This window comes from Cnephaeus nilssonii (assembly GCF_951640355.1).
Source record: "Cnephaeus nilssonii genome assembly, chromosome: 4".
NCBI classification, from domain to species: domain Eukaryota; kingdom Metazoa; phylum Chordata; class Mammalia; order Chiroptera; family Vespertilionidae; genus Cnephaeus; species Cnephaeus nilssonii.
Window position 1 is genome coordinate 33,555,967 of NC_137075.1, and position 11,088 is coordinate 33,567,054.

The 11,088-nt window shown below is 39.5% G+C and overlaps 1 gene segment (V, D, J or C); it reads right to left on the minus strand.

Moving 5' to 3' along the window:
* Positions 1–3,157: 3,157 nt before the first annotated feature.
* Positions 3,158–10,376, minus strand: LOC307098477 (T cell receptor delta constant-like). The segment is given in 5 exons: positions 10,313–10,376; positions 5,524–5,802; positions 4,876–4,941; positions 4,423–4,536; positions 3,158–3,242 (listed from the first exon to the last, which is right to left on the minus strand).
* Positions 10,377–11,088: the final 712 nt, after the last annotated feature.

Sequence of the window (11,088 nt, forward strand, 5' to 3'; positions counted from 1 at the left end):
CTTCACAGGAGAGTTTTACCAAACATTCAAGGAAGAACTAAAACCTATCCTCCTCAGACTATTCCAAAAAATTCAAGTGGAAGGAACACTTCCAAGCTCCTTCTATGAAGCCAGCATCACCCTAATACCAAAACCAGATAAAGACAACACAATGAAAGAGAATTACAGACCAATATCCCTCATGAACATAGATGCCAAAATCCTCAACAAAATTCTAGCAAATCGGCTCCAGCAGTACATCAGAAAGATCATACACCATGACCAAGTAGGATTTATCCCAGGAATGCAAGGATGGTACAATATCCGCAAATCAATAAACGTGATACATCACATAAACAAATTGAAAGATAAAAATCACATAGTCATATCAATTGATGCAGAAAAAGCATTTGACAAAATCCAACACCCTTTCTTGATAAAAGCTCTCAACAAGGTGGGAATAGATGGCTCATACCTCAACATAATAAAAGCTATATATGATAAACCCACAGCAAACATCATACTCAATGGACAAAAACTAAAGACATTTCCCCTAAGAACAGGAACAAGACAGGGATGCCCACTCTCACCACTCCTGTTTGACATAGTACTGGAAGTATTAGCCATTGCAATTAGACAAGAAGAAGAAATAAAAGGCATCCAGATTGGAAAAGAACAAGTAAAGCTGTCTTTATTTGCAGACGACATGATATTGTACATAAAAAATCCGAACGACTCCGTCAAAAAACTAATAGACTTAATAAATGAATTCGGCAATGTAGCAGGATACAAAATTAACGCCAAGAAATCTATGGCCTTTCTATACACCAATAGTGAACTTACAGACAGAGAGACTAAAAAGGCAATCCCATTTACCATCGCACCAAAAAAATTAAGATACCTAGGAATAAACTTAACTAAGGAGGTAAAAGACCTATACACAGAAAACTACAGGACACTGAAAAAAGAGATAGAGGAAGACGTAAACAGATGGAAGAACATACCATGTTCATGGATTGGTAGAATCAACATCATTAAAATGTCCATACTACCCAAAGCAATCTATAGATTCAATGCACTCCCCATTAAAATACCAACGGCATATTTCACAGACCTTGAAAGAACTCTCCAAAAATTCATCTGGAATAAAAAAAGACCCCGAATAGCCATAGCAATCCTGAGAAAGAAGAATAAAGTAGGAGGGATCTCAATACCAGATTTCAAGCTGTATTACAAAGCCACTGTTCTCAAAACAGCCTGGTACTGGCACAAGAACAGACATATAGATCAATGGAACAGAATAGAGAATCCAGATATTGACCCAAACCACTATGCTCAATTAATATTTGACAAAGGAGGCATGAACATACAATGGAATAAAGACAGTCTCTTCAATAAATGGTGTTGGGAAAATTGGACAGATACATGCAAAAAAATGAAGCTTGATCACCAACTTACGCCATACACAAAAATAAACTCAAAATGGATACAGGACTTAAACATAAGACGGGAAACCATAAAAATACTAGAGCAATCCACAGGCAGCAAAATGTCAGACATATGCCAAAAGAAATTCTTCACTGACACTGCCCCTAGGGCAATGGAAGCTAAAGAGAAAATTAACAAATGGGACTACATCAAAATAAAAAGCTTTTTCACAGCAAAAGAAACCATCAACAAAACAACAAGAAGGCCCACTGCATGGGAGAACATATTTGCAAATGGCATCACTGATAAAGGTTTAATCTCCAACATCTACAGGCAGCTTATACAACTTAATAAAAGGAAGATAAATGATCCAATAAAAAAATGGGCAACAGACCTAAATAGAATCTTTTCAAAAGAAGACAGAAGGAAGGCCAAGAGACACATGAAAACATGCTCAACGTCACTAATTATCCGAGAGATGCAAATCAAAACAACAATGCGGTACCATCTCACACCTGTCAGAATGGCTATCATCAACAAATCAACAAACGACAAGTGTTGGCGAGGATGCGGAGAAAAAGGAACCCTCGTGCACTGCTGGTGGGATTGCAGACTGGTGCAGCCACTGTGGAGAACAGTATGGAGTTTCCTCAAAAAACTGAAAATGGAACTCCCATTTGACCCAGTAATCCCACTCCTGGGAATATATCCGAAGAAACTAGAAACACCAATTAGAAAGGATATATGCACCCCTATGTTCATAGCAGCGCAATTCACCATAGCTAAGATTTGGAAACAGCCTAGGTGCCCGTCAGCAGATGACTGGATCAGAAAACTGTGGTACATCTACACAATGGAATACTATGCTGCCATAAAAAAGAAGGAATTCTCATCATTTGCAGCAACCTGGGAGGAATTGGAGAACATTATGTTAAGTGAAATAAGTCAGTCAATGAAAGAAAAATACCACATGATCTCACTCATTTATGGATAATAAAGAACATTATAAACTTGAACAAAAAGATAGATACAGAGACAGTAAAGCATCAAACAGACTGTCAAATTACAAGGGGAAGGTTAGGGAGAGGTGGGGGAGATAAGAGATCAATCAAAGGACTTGTATGCATGCATATAAGCATAACCAATGGATGCAAAACTCTGGGGGGTGGGGGCATATATGGGAGTGGGGTGTGGGGAGGGCAATGGTAAGATATGTACACATATAATACCTTAATAAAAAAATTGAAAAAAAAAATAAAATACCCCCATTGCCTACACGGAGAGTGTTAGGGAGTCAAATGTAATTTTGTTTATAAAGTAGTAGGAAGAGCAGAAAGTGCTTTTGTGGACCAGATGCCAGTTTGGGGCTGATCTAGTGATGGGTTGAGCAGAGCCTTTCATGTTAAGGTAAAGGACACCTGCCTCCTTCCCCCCAGAATCTGCTTTCCTCTTGGAGAACAGAGCTGGGAACCTGTTGGCTCCTACTTTCTAGTCCTGAAGGCAAAGAAAGTAAAAGGAACAAGACACCATTTTCAAAGTGTATCAATTGTAGAAATAAAAAATGAGCTCTCTGTCCCTTTTTATCTCCATATCCATTTATAAAGCAGCATATAAAGCACTCAGGACCATAACCCTACCCCCCAGGTCTTTGTCTTTCTGCCAGGCTGGAGGATGAGCTGGATTTGTTGCCTTCAAAGAGAAACTTGTTTGGGAAGCAGCCATTTAAGCAAGGCTGGGGCGGGTTAACTTCAATCACCGAGAAGTCAGAAGCCTTAGAAGCACTTCTGTAGGTTTTGGTTTCTTTCAGGAAGTGTAGCTGTCACCTGCCCGTCAGCCTGCAAGTGAAAGAAAGTTGTCAGAGTTGATGTAGAGTCATAGACCGTCAGTGCTGGAAGGAATCATAGCCGTACATAGTCTGGGGATGGCCAGTATTGGTTGTGGCTGTACCACTGCAGTCATCACTAATCAATCATGGCTATTTCCCTTCTACACATGGCAATAGTTAATCTGTCACTATCAGTGTTGGCACAAATCATGAAACCCCATTTGCTCTTAGTCACTCTTAACTCTTTGTTTTACAGATGCAAAAACCCAGGCTGAGAGAAGTGAAGCAATCTGGCTAAGGTAACGTAGTGAGCTAGTGACAAAGTCAGGACTAAAACTCATGACTCTGACTCCTAGTGTACTACTCTTTTCATACAGTCATATGGTCTGTGTTCTTGCAGCTATTGGTAAAACAGTCACCTGTTCAGGAATGACTGGGTATGCTTGCAGGCTGAGTAGGATCAGCCAAACACTCTAAGTCTAGGGTTGTTCCTAGATCGGGAGCTGGGACTGAGGAGTATTTGAGGGTATTGGAGAAGGAGCTTTATAGGAAAACCTAGGTTCTGGTTTGAATTTCATATCTGAGTTTACCTGAAGAGGGAATGCAAGTGACGTCTGGTAAATAATTACTGTCTCAGCGTCGACTTAGTATGCATCCTGAGTAGCTAGTAGTGGGCTGTTCATGATTAATGGGGGTATAGGCTCACCTCAACAATGGGCTGTTCTACACATCTGAGTCCTATGATTAAGGATTGGGATCTGGCATACCCTTTGTCTGGGCAAAGACAGATTCTGCTCCCCCTGAATATTCTTTAGGTAAGGCTTTACTGATGGCTTTGTAAGTCACCAATGGTCCCATGGCCAGATAACAAAAATAGTCAAGTGAAGAAGACTAATTCTCCTTATTCAGCTCCAATTTTTTAGCTCCTGCATTGGAGGTGTGGATTATTGATTGGTATTACATTATACTACACAATGGGTTTGAGTCTGGCTTGAAATAAAGGATAACAGGAAGTGGGGTATTGTTATGCTGAGCATCTGAGGTAACTCCCCTCATTAATTTGAATTATGTGTCTATGTATTTTTCCCTTTCCAATGCTTCTTGGTCTCTTAACAATTTCTAAACTGCTATTCTCCCCATGCACAGCATAGTTCGGGTGGAGGTAGGAATAAGAAGCAGCTAATTCTTACCTTAACAGAAAAATAACTTGGCAGTCAAGAGAAAATTGACAGCAACCGTCTTGGCAAACAGCATTCGGAGCCCCAGCACTGTGAGGGACATCATGTTCACCTTCTCGGCACGAACTGTGGTTGAATAAGAATAAAGATGGTGGCTTCCTCGAGAGAATAAATTCCCTTCCAGGAATTGGGCCCACAACACTGACACCAGCCTGCCCCAAATCACCATTATCCTTCCTGGTCTGCCAGCCCAGCGTGGTGCCTCAGTGACCACAGGCTGCTGCTTACACCCAGCTCGGCAAGCTTTGGAAACCCATGCTTGCAGCCCAACCTCTGCTGGGAGAGTCAGAGGGAACCAACTGGGCTCAAGTATGGTTTTTTTATTCTTTTGAAATCTGGTGATTTTTGGCCCCAGAGTTTGCTTTACCCCTCAGTTGTGAAGCTGATCCTTTGATTTCAACTAACCTTTGGGTTTATGGCTGATCTTTGAAGTTTGCTTTATGTTTTCAGGTTCCATTGGTTTTAGATTATCTGGAACAAACAGAAGTGGTCAGGCTTACATTGGCAACAAAGAGGCTCAAAGGATTTTAGGTTTTAAAACTGGAGAAGATTTTAAGGAAGTTAACTGAGGACCAGAGCTGAGTCTTGGTTAAGGTCATACAGCTATTTGCATAGCCAACATACCTACCAGTTGGGGCTTGCTATCATTACACCATGAAGCCAATATCCAGGCATGCCTCTAATTTGTAAACTAGGATTCTTAACCCATGAGAGGCTGGGCTGCTTTTTGTCTTGGCCTTCACACTAGATTAGACTTCACTTGGATTTTTTAACTCCAGAGTCTAGTAGTAGGATAATCATTAGTATAAAGGAGACAGTTGTTGGTGAAGAAGAGAGATGGGGATGAAACAGATGAATTTTATTTTAGATTCCAACTCAGAAATGGAGAAAGTTCAATTTCCCAGCCAATGACAGGGTATAGTTGGGCCTATGTCTTGTTTCTAACATGACACCATGTTGAGAGCCATTTGTCAAGAGTTTACATTTCCAACTTCCCTTTCCCCAACTTTTTTTCTCCACAAATCCCAGACCCCAAGGCCAGATATGACATACCTGAAGAATTTGCCATCTTTTCAAATTCAGTGGAGTACCAGGTTTCATGGTTGTGTTGAACTGAACATGTCACTGAATTAGAATCTTCATACCGACCAATCTTGACAGCACTGTACTTCCCACTGGGAGAGACGACGATAGCAGGGTCAAATTCTATTATTTTCTTGGATGACAGGAGATTTATATTTACATCCCTGGGGTAGAAATCCTTCACCAGACAAGCAACATTGGTCCCATTTTTCATGATGAAAACAGATGGTTTGGCAGGAGGCTGACTTTCTGCAAATATAATCAATTTATTTCATGAGATGATTATCCACAATGTGTTAGAGTTTGCCTCAATTTCCCTGGTGCCAAACAATACAACCCATACTTCCCTTCATCCTGTTAGGAACCTGGGCTTGTTAACACCTCCATGAAAGAATGGCCAAGGGGAGTAAAAATGAAAGTCAGTCAGTTTAAATTCAAGTTGGAGCTGCTAAGAGATATAGCTAAGTATGAAATAAAGCACTGTGAGGGACATCATAGTTGAATAAGGGTGAAGATGGCGGCTTGATGGTGAACATGATGTCCCTCAAGATACGGAGCAGAGATGGAAAATAACAACTACAAAAAAATTTCTGGATCATCTGAGTTTCAATTATCTATCCTTAATTAATCAATCCTCTGGACAATCAAGGTCAGGTTGACTACCTGTCCACATCAATTGGTTTATTTTAAATGCATGGGCCTTTGGAGGGAAATCAGGGCAGGTGTTGTGTTCATGCTTTGCATTATGTTGATTAAAGAATCAAGGGTATGAGAAGGACTACATAACTGGTTCAAATACTTTGAGGATGCTAGTGTTGGGATCACTTCAGGGTGTCACCTCCATTTTACAGACTGGAGGGGATCTACTGAAGTTAAGTGACACATCTCTCTGTCTTTAGGTGAATACTTATTCTTTTGTAAGAGTCTACCCTATAGTTTCCTTTCAGTCTTTAATAAAAGAATAACAACTATCATTGTCAGGAAGTCCTCATAGATATAAAATCAGTTGGTCGAAATCCATTGTTCTTGTTTTATTCTAAGTGGAGCTCTGGAATGTTGGTCCCAATAATTGGGTCTCCTCCTAGCCTTTTCTTCTGTCATGCCTCACTTTGATTTACCATCTGTCTGATACTCTGTATGTGTATATTTTATCCCCCTTAAAACCAAAAGTCTTGAAACTTTGAGGGTGGTAGTAAAGATTCTTTTGCATTGTGCCTTACTGAAGTTTCTGAATTGTGATATGTTTTGTGTCCATGGAGACTTAAACTCTTAGGCTATCTTAAAATCAATGCTAAAGAAAGAGCTCTGCAAATGCCTGAAATAAAAAAAGACATCCAACCTCTGAATGGTGATCTGGACAGGTATACCGGTTAATAATGCGGATTTTTTTCAATAGTTACACATACATTGATATATATGTGATTTGATATGTTGCTATTTTGTTGTATTGACAGTAAGCTTCAAAACTTCATATGTCAAATTTTCTGAAGGTGTTAACCTCATAGATATTTTTATGCTTAAAAATGTCGAATTTTCTGCCAAAAAAAGAGCATTTGTGGGAAGTTTTAATTCATTATTTTATTTTGAAGAAAAGTGCTGCTGAAAGTTATCATATACTTTGGGAAGCTTATGGTGAACATGCTCCATCTCAAGATACTTGTGAACGCTGGTTTAAATGCTTTAAAGGTGATGATTTCTATGTGAAAGACAAAGAACATCCAGTTCAACTGAAAAAGTTTGAAGACCAACAGTTATAAGCATTATTGGATGAAAATGCTTGTCAAACTCAAAAATAACTTGCAGAAAGATTAAATGTTGCTCAGCAAACAATTTCTGATCATTTACAAGCAATGGGAAAGATTTTAAAGGAAGGAAAATGGGTGCCACATAAACTGAACAAAAGGCAAATGGAAAACCGAAAAGTCATCAGTAAAATGTTGCTTCAATGGCATGAAAGAAAGTCTTTTTTGCATTGAATTGTGACTGGCAATGGAAAGTGGATTTATTTTGAGAATCTCAAATGCACAAAATCATGGGCTGATCCAGGTCAACCATCAACATCGACTGCAAGACCAAATCGCTTCAGAAAGAAGACAAAATGCTCTGCATTTGGTGGGATCAGGAAGGTGTGGTGTATTATGAGCTTCTAAAACCAGGTGAAACCATCAATAATGATCGCTACCGACAACAAATAATCAATTTGAACCACGCTTTGATCATGAAATGACCAGAATGTGCCAGAAGACACGGCAAAGTAATTTTGCTTCATGATGACGCACCATCACACACTTCAAAACCACTTAAAGACATGTTAAAAGATCTTGCCTGGGAAGTATTAACCCACCCCCTGTATTCACCAGCCCTTGCCCCTTCAGATTACCACTTGTTCCGATCGATGGCACACGCACTTTCTGAGCAGCACTTCAAAATGTACGAAGAAGTGGAAAATTGGGTCTCTGAATGGTTTGTCTCAAAACAAGAAAAGTTCTATTGGGACGGTATCCACAAATTACCTGAAAGATGGGGGAAATGTATAGCTAGTGATGGACATTACTTTGAATAAAGCACTTTTGATGTTTCTTTTGAATTTGTTGTGTTTGATTACAAAGTCCACATTATTAACTGGTATACCTAAGCTTAACTGCAGATTTTCACTGTTACTAGCTTGTGTGAATATGGCCCTTAGTATTCAAAATTTAGTTGAGTTTGGCTTCTTAGTATCAAATTAAGAAATGTTGAATTTCAGTGTACTTTTATTTACTATGGTCTATAATCAAGACATAAGGTATTGCTAAACAAACATCTTGGTAATGAGTGTGTATATGGAATAATTTTTCTAGTGTTCTTATCTATCCTGACTCTGGATTTGGGTTTCAGTTGTGAAGCTCATGGTAGCAGAGCTATAACCAAATCCATCAGTTATATCTGGTTGAGATGGAGTGGTTGCTTGTCAGGAAGTTCTTGCTGATCACCATTTTATAAATTGACCATGGCTGATCAGGGTTTTCCTAGAGAATCAGCTATTCAGAGAATTCTCCCTCCCCCCCACCCCTTCTGCTGGGAAACTCAGCTAAAAGACTGGATTCTATCACAGTCACACTCAGGGCAGGAAACTTATTCCTAAGAATCTAGTTTCTTATATTTTTTGGCATTAGCTCTAGACAAGAGAGGGATTGGGGATTTTTCAAAGGACTTTCCTGGAAAATGCTTTCAACCTACGTGAGAACCCAAGCCACTGATAACAGACACTGATAACCCGAGCAGTAACGGCTTAGAAACCACATGCTCTGCTCATTCTCCTCTCTTCAGAACCGAGACATTTCTTGCTCACTTATACTGACTTTGGTTTGAGATATATTCCAGTTGATTTTCAAGGGAGTTATGAGTTACAACAAAAGGAAACTTGTCTATTAAAAAACAGAAACAAAAAAACTCTATGTCCTTGTCTACTTAAGTTTATCATCCTATCCTAGTCTGATTTAGTTGACTAATTAAGGCTTGCTTGGGATTTAAAAATTTACATTCAAAGGCAGTTGTCAATGATCACTTTGGGCTGGAGAGACCTGGGTATGAATAATTTGAACAATGTAATGTAGCTGGCAACACAGGTGTCTGAAGAAATTCATTCACTTTTAATATTGAGCTCTGAATCTGTTAGTCAGCATTTCAGATAGAGCACAGTGTATTGATTTTGTAAAACAGTTTTCTCAGATGCGTTCTCAGTCAGTTTCTATTCAAAACAATTGTTTGAAAGGAAAGTGTTTTATCTAACTCATTCTTTGGTATCATGGTAACCAAAGAAAAGGCTATTTGATTGGGTTGAACTTTTTAAAAAAACGGAGCGCATTAAATATGGTTGCCATATGTGACCTGGTCTATTCTTATATTTAAACCAAAAACTTGAAATAGTATAAAATTTGCACTATTGTAGTCTAAAACTTAAAGATTTAATTAATTGTTTATCTTTTGAGAATTTACAGTTTTTCCTCTTGGTTCACAAATACAATTACATTTCAACATGTGTTTCAAAATGTTATTTGTTTGGGTAATTGTTATCTTATTTTCAGACTTTCTCTTTTTATGAGTTCCAGTCCAATGCTAAGGTTATGTGCTGGTAAACAATATGAAAAGAAGTGTATACTGTTCCTAAACAGTATTGCTAAATTTTAAACTTAGAAATCATTTAGGATTTATATTCATATAGAGAGTCCTACTGGCTCCCTAAAAATTGCAACATCTATAACAATGTCACTCACAATTTCAAGGCTCTCTGCCAACATGAGAGTGAACTTGAGCACTAGAATATCAGTTTGCTCTACCTGATTATTCTCACCAGGTTAAACACATTTGTCCTACATCTTCCAAGATGCAGGACATTTGTTTTCTGGTTATAATGAGGCAGGCACGTGAGTCAGATTAACCAAAGGGATGTGTAAGGATAAAACAACTTCCTGGAGAATTTGGGCCCATGTTCTGCCTCTCCTGCACCCAGCTGCTCCAACTATTAGTATTCTTCTTCTAGATTTCTCTGTGCTTTCTGGGCTGCTCTGAAGATTTCAGAAATAAGTGAGAACTATGGTTTTAACATATGTTTCTAAAAAATAAAAGCAGTTATAGAGCTACTTCAGTGACTCAGCCTAATGTCTCCATTCTGGCCCATTTCACATCTCCTAGGTATACTTTCTCAAGTAATGCAAACTGGTTGGCAGCCCCAGTCCCTCAATTTATCCCCAGAAATACAAGGGGAAAATCAACTCACGGGGTTCCACGAAGAGTTGGGTGCCAGCTCCAAAAAATATCTGTCGGGTGTCCCAGGAGCACATTGCGATGCTGCCTTACAGGTAACCAGCCTGGGGCTGGCCCTGGGGCCTGGGCTAGAACATCTGCATCCTGCCTTCCCAGCCTGCACCCAGCCAAGAGACCCCCACAGCTCAGAGAACTACAAAGCTGCCCTTGATGAGCCCAGGGGGCCATGTGCACAGAGTCTCAGTTTTCTTTGAGGCTAATAATAGTTGAACTGCTGGATAAGGATGTGAGCATGAAATCTCACCCGAGAAACCCTGGGATAGGAGAATGCTGAAAGAGAGCAAGACAAGAGGGTGACAGGTGACTGATAGCTGCCTTCAAGATGGAAATGTACTCCTGGTTTATGGGGAGACCTGCCTAAGAAAAACACAACAGCTTGGAAGTATGGATGGGGCATTGAATGTTGACATTTCTTATAATGAATGTTAGAACGTGGAATGTTAGACACAAGTCTTGTTCTCATATTCTGGCTCCCTTCTCTTGGGTCACAAATGCTGCTTTTTTTATTAGAAACCTAATTTCTCCCCTATCATTCACACTGAGTCTCACAATAAGAACAAATTTGCTTTCTAATTCCCTGAGCTCAGGGAAAGGCTTTCGAAGGACCTGAGGGTTGAACAAGAAATTGGCAGCTGCCAGAGGTGCCCAATGGTACTGCCTGTTATGAATGCAGGTTGAAGAAACCTGTGCTTGCTCTGGATTGCTTGTTTTTGTTTTATAATTTCTCCT